The sequence below is a fragment of the Muntiacus reevesi genome, chromosome 14, assembly GCF_963930625.1.
Source record: "Muntiacus reevesi chromosome 14, mMunRee1.1, whole genome shotgun sequence".
NCBI lineage: Eukaryota > Metazoa > Chordata > Mammalia > Artiodactyla > Cervidae > Muntiacus > Muntiacus reevesi.
In genome coordinates, this window is record NC_089262.1 from 5275938 (window position 1) to 5284720 (window position 8783).

An 8783-nucleotide genomic window follows, 5' to 3' on the forward strand; every position below is an offset into this window, starting at 1 on the left:
AGGATGGGGTGACTCAGTACATCTCTGGAATAACCTGTGGTCCACCATGGCCAAGCACCAAATTAGACAAAGGGGCTAAAAGGCACAGACTTCCCATGTGGCTCAGTGGTAAAAGAATCTGCCAGCCAATGCAGGAAATGCAAGACAAGCAATTCGATCCCAGGGTGGGGAAGATGCCCTAGAGGAGGAAATGGCAGCCCACCCCTCTGTCCTTGCCTGGGAAATCCCATGGACAGAGGAGCCTGGCAGGCTGCAGTCCATGGGGCTGTAAAGAGTCGGGCATGACTGAGCAACTGAACACACATAAAAGGCACAGCACGGTTTTTAAAATAATTTTATTATTTATTATTTTGGGGTGCACTGATCTTTGATGCTTTGCATGGGCTTACCCACTCCAGTACTCTGGCCAGGAAAATTCCACGGATGGAGGAGCCTGGTAGGCTACAGTCCATGGGGTTGCAAAGAGTTGGACACGACTGAGCAACTTCATTCATTCGTTCATTCTCTAGTTGCAGCAAGTGGGGGCTACTCATCACTGTGGTGCTCAGGCTTCTCATTGTGGCGGTTTCTCTCGCTTCAGAGCACGGGCTCCAGGCACTAGGGCTTCAGGAGCTGCAGCACTTGGGCTCAGTAGTTGGGGCTCTCAGTCTGTAGAACAGGGGCTCAATAGCTGGGGCACACTGGCTTCGTTGTTCTGCAGCATGTGGAATCTTCCCGGACCAGGGATCGAACCCGTGTCTCCTGCATTGGCAGGTGGATTGCTCTCCACTGTGCCACCAGTGAAGTCCCACAATGCAGTTTTGCCCCCAGCAGATCTGGGGTCTAGTGTGAACTGCATACTGCAAGTCTGGTGCAGAAGGAAAATACAAGGCGATGTTTACATTATGAGAAATGAAGAAGAACAGAGAGCCCTCAATCTGCTCAGAGAATATAGCATTTTTTTTTTTATAATTCAGGGAGAAATAGTCTGGGCCGAGCCCATACCCGTAGAGGCCAGAGGAGTGAAGGGCAAGGAAGCTTCTGGGACCAAATTTAGCCCAGTGTTGGTGGAAATAAAGTGAGAAAGGGGGAGTGGGAGGGGCTGGGATGTGTGAAGAGGACACCACACACCCGCCACAGGACAGAAAGTCCCGTCGGTCAGGGCCACCGGAGGCGTCTGCGTGGGAGAGGGACCACGTCAGGCCTGGAGGCTGTCGTGGTTGCTCCATCGTGATGAGCCAGATGCAGGGGAGACGGCAGGAACCGGAGCCGGGTGGCGAGTCAGGAGGAGAGGAGAGGAGGATCTGCCCCAGACAAACGTGGGGGCGGGGATGAGTATGGTGAACATCGAGAAGTGGAAGATGAAAGCCTAGTGTTTTGATTTTTTTAAACTTTTTTTTCTTTGGCCACAGCTCACGGCTTGAGGAATCTTAGTGCCCCGACCAGGGATGGAACCCGGGTACCTGCACACTGAGTCCTAACCACTGGATGGTGAGGGGATTGCCATGAAAGGCTGCATTTTTAAAGGAAACCACAAACAGACCCCCACACGTGTAACAGAAAGGCTCAGATTAAAACCTGACCGTGCTAAGTGTCGGGGAAGACTTGAAGCAACTGAGTCACACGCAGGTGGCCGGGGGGAATGGAAACTGACGAGACTGTTTTGGAGGAAAAGCAATTTCCTTCTTTTCTTTTTTCTTTTTCTCTCTCTCCCTTTTCCTCGCCCTACCCCTTTTTCATTTCTTCCTTCATTTCTTCCTTTCGTTCTTATGCTCTTTCCCTATTTCCCTTCCATTTTCTTTTCCCCTCTTCTTTTTGGATTGTCAAATATTTAATGTTAACTACAGACCGAACATCTCACTTTTCTTGTAAGACTTGTTTAGTTTTGGCGGTGCTGAGTCTTTGCTGCTGCATGCGGGCTTTCTCTAGGTAAGGTGTGCAGGCTTTGCACTGCGGGCGCTTCTCCGGTTGCGAAGCACCAGCTCTAGAGCTCAGGTTCGGTAGCTGTGGCCCACGGGCTTAGCTGCTGCTTGGCATGTGGGGTCTTCCCAGACCAGGGGTCACGCCCGTGTCCCCTGCACTGCAGGGGACCACCAGAGAAGCCCAGTCTTACGTTTTAATCACTGTTTGGTCATGAACAGCAATCACTGTTGGCCCACCACAAACCATCTATCTAAATACAAAAAAAAACAACCTTGTAACATACCCTTAGTCTCAATTCTGAGTTTGAAAGTTCAGCTGAATTTCTACCAAATTTTAGGAAATGTTGACTATAAACAGTAATTGAATGTCTTAAATTTTTTCCTTGTTCTTTGTGAAGACCATTCACAGCACAAATTTAATAAACACACCCTTGCACATTTCACGAGTTACGTTCCTAATATTTACCTTGCCTGAAAGACTTAAAATTAGTGAAAGCTTTCCTTCATTGTCAAAGCTCAGAAGTCTTTATCCAATGGCATGCTGAATTAAAAACATGATACCAAATGACTTGGGAATCATTTATCACACACTACGACCATAATACCATAGGAGACTGCAGTCCAAGTTGGCAGGCAAAACATAATTTAGATTTAAGGTCCTGTATTTGAAAAGAAAATAAATTTTCAATTTGGATAAATAACAATAATTCTATTTTCAAAGGCTTGGCACCACCACAGAGGATAGAATGCACACACAAGCATCATTATTCACAGTGTCCTTCTGTTCTGTCTAGAGATTTGAAGCTAGTCAAGTAGTAAATCAGAATGAACATTTTCCTCGGTGAGATTCAGAAGTCGTAACTTGTTTATCTCCCTCCATTAAACACTGTTACATTTTCTTCTAATCATTTAAAACTGGGACTGCTCAATGTGGATCTTCTCCAAGTACAATGCAAACTGGTTTGACCAGAGAGAAGCAAACATTTACTGAGAATATACTCTTCATTAAAAGCATTTAAAGTCCTGTGTTTAAAAAGAAAACAGCATAAAACCCTCTTTTTTTTTCTTTATTGAAAAAACTAGTCCAAAAATGATCTTATCTTGTAGAGACACACCTCTTCCGAACCACAGGGAGAGAGGAATAATTTTCTATTTTATTTTTTAACATGTGCCTTAGAATTTCTCACGAAATCACTCTCAGATGCACCAGAAGAGCGTTTGCAGATTGTGTTATGGGGATGATGGTGTATGAGGCTGTCAGTCACACATTCAACAACCCCAGGAGTCTGATTGTTAACATGCTGAAATTATTCAGACATCAAATGGGTGATTGTCTGCTCATCATTTACACAGAAGGCTGATTCACCAACCACCTCATTCAAGGTCCAGAGAGTTAACTCTTCTTCCCTCCTTTCTGCAGGCCAATCTTCCTCTGATAGAAATCTCATGCCTTCCTAGGATAGAAATCTCTGGCATGTTCCCAAGTGTTTTCTGGAAGCACGCTAGCAGCCCTCATCAACAGAGACGTCAACCTCAAGTGTTCCATCCACCCCAGGCTGATCAACGCCCTGGGAGCTGGGTGCCAAGGATTAGATGTGCGCACAGCATGGTCTTCGTGGCTTCCATTAAATCCACCCCACCTCCCAATAGCGTGGCCCCAGGGGCTCGTCCATTGAGATCCACCTGGAGACCTGGTAGGGAACCTGGGACGGAGTCAGGGCTCAAAACACACTGCTAGATGAACAAAACAACTCCCATGTTGCTTCTCCCTCAACGAGAAACCCAAGGTGGAAAAGCTCCATGCTTAAGAGAAAGCCTGGATGGGGTGACATGAAACGTGTGTCCTGTAGGGGGTCTGTGGCTTTCAGGTGGACGATCTGGACACTGTGCCTGTCGCTGCCTCTGGCTGGAGGTTGTTCAAGTTTATTGCCAAACACAGCTGGCCTGAGTATTTTCAGACCCATAACAAGTCTTGGAAACCTGCACCCTTGGAAGCACCATGCATGCACACGGTGACCTGTGGGGGTGTCCCCTGGGGGTCCCTCTTCGACAGAAGCAGTTTTCAGAAGCTGAAACGCCTCCTTGGGCCAGCTCAGGGCTCACACATCTGCCTGTTTGATCTGTTACTTGACCTTATTCCCAAAGCGCTGACTCAACCCCAACTAGCGTCACTAACAATGAGGTTAGGGGTGTCTGTGGGCTATGAAGCCAAGATTGCCAAAGAAGTCTATAGCTCCAGTGTGATTCAGGAGTCCCTGGGTCCTTGAGCCTTCTGTGACGCCCCTGGGGAGAATCCACTGTCTTAGTTTTTCCCAGCTGAACGTGAGTTCCCCACCCCCACCGGGACCAGCTCTAAGCTGAGGTTCACCGTGTGATCCCGGTGCTGTCCACCCAGCCCCGGCAGGAGGCTGGCCCTGGGACCGCAGTCTCCCCTCTGGCAGCCTTTCTCTGTGAAGACGGTAGCCCTCTCTCCTGGTTCGGGACCCTGGGGGGCCCAGATGCCCAAACCTCAGGCTCCCGTGAGCTGCCCGCTCTCCCAGACCTGGGTGCCCTCTGCCAAAATCGCTCTGCCGCAGCGGCCCCCGGGGCTGGGACGGGGGCCCAGGCCCGTTCCCACCGCGCTCTCCCCGGCCCCCAGGGGCAGGTCGCAGGTCCCTTCCTTCCTCCCCTCCCCGTGCCCAGGGCTGGGAGGGACCAGGCTTCCCACGCTGCCCTCGCTTGCTTCCGTTCTGCCCTCCGGCCTTGTGGCTAGGTCCTGCTGTTGTGCAAGGTGCAGCCCACACTCGGGACTGGTTTCTCTTGAAGGGGCTGAAGTCAGGTGGTATTTCAGAAACTGTCATCTTTCACGATTGCCAGCTGCCTTCTTTGTTTTAGCCCCAAGTGACTGTCCCTTAGCCCCAACAGAGCATCCCGTTCCTTTAGTGACTCGGAGTCCTTCCAGCAACCCCCTCCAGGGTGCAATGCCAGGCTTCTCCTGGCTTGACCTGGCAGCAGTTGGCACTCTCCCTGGCAGGGACTTCTCTCTCTAGCTTTCACCTACTTTGCATCCAAACCACCTGTGTTCCAATTTCCTCTGTCCCGCGACTGTGCACAGCCTGTCATCCGCTATCTACTCCATTCTTTTTAAGGAAAAGCCATCCAGTGGCTGTCTTGGCTAAATCTGAAATCTAGCAAGACAGAGAGCTTAGCATGCTGTGCCCACCTCAAAGGATGCTTCTCCAGGGCCCGGCTTCCTCTCTTCTCAGACTCCTCCTGTGACTTTCATCTCTGCGGGACTCAGGGGAGAATGTCTTCCCCAGGGTCCAAGGCACAGCAGTTTGAGTCACTCTGCCCACTCATTCCATCCCTAGAAACGTGTCTTATGGGTAGGACCCTCTTGGCATTCCATCTCTGAGAGGAGAGACATGCCAAAGGCGATGGATGCCCAGCGGGTCAACCCGGCAGGGAAGCCTTGTCCAGTCACCCCCACACCTGCCCCGTAAGCCCACGGTCAGGGACAGTGCCTGCGTACCACGCCCACTTCCCGTACATACTCACAGCTCGTGCTCTGGTTTGCAGTTACCGCGGCGAGTAGGAGAAAAGGCTTTCAGCTCAAAAATATAAAAAACTCCTTTGAGTCAAGCTTCCACAAAATCTAGAGTCAAATCCATAGTTTTTGTGTCAATACCGTAATTACCGTTACTTTGTAATATAGTTGAAACTCAAGAAGCATGGTGCCTCTAACCTTGTTCTTTATCAAGATTTCTTTGGCTATTTGGGGTGCCATGCAAATTTTAAGACTGTCCAATTTCTGTGAAAACGCCATTGGAGTTTTTACAGGGATTGCAATTATTTGTAAATCGCTTTTAATAGTATGAACATTTTAACACTGATTTTTTCCAATCTATGAGCACAGAATATCTTTCCAATATGTCTTCCTCAATTTCTTTCACTAATGTCTTGTAGCTTTCAATATACAAGTCTTTCATCTCCTTGGTTAAACTTATTGCTCGGTTTTTTATTCTTTTTGATACAATTGTTAGATAGGATCAATTTCTGTCTCTGATAGCCTGTTATTAGTGTACAGAAACACAAGGGACTTTCATGTGTTGATTTTATATCCTGCAGTGTTACTGAATTTGTTTATTAATTCTAAGCGTTTTTTGATGGAGTCTTAGGGTTGTCCTATATTTAATGTTATGTTATCTGCAAATAATGACAGTTTTACTTCTTCCTTTCCAAATTTGATTCATTTTATTTCTTTTCCTTGCCTGATTGGTCTGTCTAGGACTTCCAATAATATGTTGAATAAAAGTGGTGAGAGTGAGCATTCTTGTCTTGTACCTGATGTTAGGGGAGAAGGTCTTCACCACTGAGTATGATGTTAGCTATAGGCTTGTCATCTGTGGATTTTTTATGTTGAGGTATATTCCCTCTGTACTTGCTCTGTTGAGAGTCTTTATCACAAATGGATGTTTAATTTCATCGAATGCTTTCTCTGCATCTATTGAGCTGATTTTTTATCCCTCATTTGGTTTAATGTGGTATATATCACATTGACAGACTTGGGGATAGTGAATCATCTTTGCACTCCTAGAATAAACCTCACTTGTTCATGGTGTAGGATCCTTTTAATGCTTGATGAATTTGGCTTGCTAATACTTTCTGAGAATTTTTTCCGTCTATATTCATCAGTGATATTGGCTTGTAATTTTCTTTTTTTGTGGCACCCTTGCCTGGTTTTGGTATCAGAGTAATGTTGGCCCCATAAATGAGTTTGAAAGAGTACCTCTCTCTTCTACTTTTTGAAAGAGTTTAAGAAGGATTGGTATTAATTCTTCCTTGAATGTTTGGTAGAATTCTTCAGTCAAGCTGCCTGGTTCTAGACTTTGTTTCTTGGGAAGCTTTTGGCTACTGATTCAATTTCTTTACTCGTAATTATGGCACATAAGACTGTAACACTCACCTTGTGAGATGCTCCCCCGATGGCTTTGAAGAGGCCAGTTGCCATGGTGGAATCTGCCTTATGGAAAGGACCACATGACGGGAGCTGAAAATGGCCTCTAGCTGACTCTCAGCAAGAAGCGGAAGCCCACAGTCCTCGAACCACAGGAACTGAGCGCTGCCAGCTGGCACACCAGTTTGGAAGAAAAGCCTTCAAAGCAGAGTCTCTGATGGGACTCCAGCCCAGAGGACACCTTCATTGCCCCTGATGAGACCTTGCAGAGAGGACCCCGCTAAGCCGTGCCCAGAGTCCCCACGCTCAGACATTCTGAGGTCATAGATGTGTGTTGTTTTGTACCTTAAGTTTGTGGTATCATTGTTATGCAGCAATAGATAACTGATAACAATTATACAGAGTAGGATGCTTTGCTTTTTTTTTTTTTTTTTTTGAAAGCTGCAGTTGACTGGGGACAGAGAACTTGTCAAAACAGCTAAGAAAAATATACATGTGTCAGGGCATCTTCTTAACCTCACAAAGAACCAGAACATTCTTTAAGACTACCTTTTGCTATTCTAATTCCAGGGCTAACACCAAGTTGGCCAAAATGTCCTTGCTGCTTTAAGTCATCTCAAAACATAACTTGTCAGAAGAAAGTACATGGAACTGGCAAGTCAGTAAAATCCTATTTTTTCTGAACCTCTAGGACCTTGCCCACAGAATGATGGAATGTAATTGTAAATAATGCTATCAATCAAATATGAGCCAGTTTAAAAACTGTTGAAAGCAGGCCATTTCCCCAGATTTTTAAAGATGAGATTCTCTACTCTTCCCTGAAGAAAACAAGATTAGAAGGTCATGTTTATATTGCCACTGACTAATGGAATTCAAAGGAAATATTTCAGAATGTTCACCTTCATTTATAAAAGCTTCATCTTGGTGGCTCAGATGGTAAAGAATCTGCCTGCAATGCAAGAGACCCAGGTTTGATCCCTGGGTTGGGAAGATCCCTTGGAGAAGGGAATGGCAACCCACTTCAGTATTCTTGCTGGAGAATCCCATGGACAGAGGAGCCTGGTGGTCTACAGTCCATGGGATCTCAAAGAGTCAGACGCGACTGTGTGACTGACATCCTATCCTCATCTCTGTCAAATACAACACAAATGAAATATTAGACAGCTACTTCTTCAATTCCTGGATCTCTGAAAGCAGTCAGTTTTTACCTAAAATGAAGATATGTCTAATGAAGCAGTGTAAAATTCCCTCAGCCTTTAGTGGTCTATCTAGACATCTGTTGGCGAGTGGACAGGTGTCTGTCTACATGGAAGAGTATGAAAGGCTGAACACTATTCACCTGCATTCAGGAAGGATGATGGAGCGCTCTATCCCACCAGCAATGAAACAGGATGAATTCAACAGGACTGGAGAATGGAGAACTGATGGGGTGTGGAGGTGGGGGGGTCTTAGCATTAGGCTGAGGAGTAGCGGTTCGAATCACCCATGCGGCAAGTCCCTTGGTGCCACTGCTTCTGGTCCAGATGGGAAAGGGGAGGTGGGAGCTCCTGAAGATTGTCTGTATGCAGTCCTCCTGGTCAAAGAGACCCGCCCTTTGCCAGAGTACCTCCCTCACTTTGCATTTCCTCTGGGAAGATGCTGGAAACTCGGATGCTTTATAGATCACATTGGAAGAATGGATTTTTTAAAAAATGTCTTTGAATTAGCTGGTTGAGGAAGAATGAATGAGAGAGTCAAAACTCTGTCTTTTGGGGGGAATATTTGGAAAAATTTTATGTGATACCCAGAACTGAAAGTGAACATGTTCGTTAGTTGCTCAGTTGTGTCTGAGTCTTTTTGACCCCATGGACTGTGGCCCGCCAGGTTCCTCTGTCCATGGGAATCTCCAGATAAGAATACCGGAGTGGGTGGCCATTCTCTTCTCCAAGGGATCTTCCTGACCCAGG